The sequence below is a fragment of the Arachis ipaensis genome, chromosome B04, assembly GCF_000816755.2.
Source record: "Arachis ipaensis cultivar K30076 chromosome B04, Araip1.1, whole genome shotgun sequence".
NCBI classification, from domain to species: domain Eukaryota; kingdom Viridiplantae; phylum Streptophyta; class Magnoliopsida; order Fabales; family Fabaceae; genus Arachis; species Arachis ipaensis.
In genome coordinates this window covers 97,464-98,312 of record NC_029788.2, presented here as the reverse complement: position 1 = coordinate 98,312, position 849 = coordinate 97,464, and positions in this window count along the sequence as shown.

The window sequence follows — 849 nt, the reverse complement described above, 5'->3', positions numbered from 1 at the left end:
TCATCTAACTTAAACAATTCTATTTAATAATTATTAATTTTAAATTCTTTTTAAAATTAAAATGTAAATAATTAATATTAAACCAATTTTAAATAATAAATATTATATAAAGTAACCCCATAATCACCGTCTATAATAGTATCTACGTTCCTTTCCATCGTGTCAGCATTTTCGTTCATGCAGATTTTTGCATCCCCGCTTGTCGAAGTGCCCCAACTCCTGTCGTGCAGTGCGCCGCACGCATTGCCGCTAGAGGAAATTTTCGCGGATGGTCATGTCTTCGCTGCAAGGACTCGAGCGGTTGTCGTTGTGTCGTCGTGTGAACTGCCATTGCGTCTTCGTAGTGCACCAAAAAACATCTGCATACTACAAAAAGAAACATCCACTAATATGTAAAAGAAATATTCAGTAACAAAAAGAAGAAACATTCCAAATTTTATACATCCAGTTGAGAGTAAAAATACATCCACCAAATAAAAGAAATATCCAACTACAACACAAAGAAACATTCATCTAACTAGCAAATAAACCTCCATCAATTAAGAATGAACACTCGCAAACTTGCATTAAGAAATATCCAACTACAAGGGGCAAAAAGAAAATAGATGTGTGGCGTGACTGTGGAGAACAGAGGCGATGCGATGTGTTGTTTATTCAGATGGCGTGGAGCAGTGAGGTGACGGCGCGGCGTGGTACTTTTTCGGCGTCCGGATCGCACGACCCAAGGGAACAGATGCACGGTACAACTATGGGGAGCAGAGGCGGTACAACGCGTTGCTTATTTAGACGGCGTATAGCAGTGAGGCAACAGGGGTGGGGCGGTGCTTCTTCATCATCGGGAATGCACGG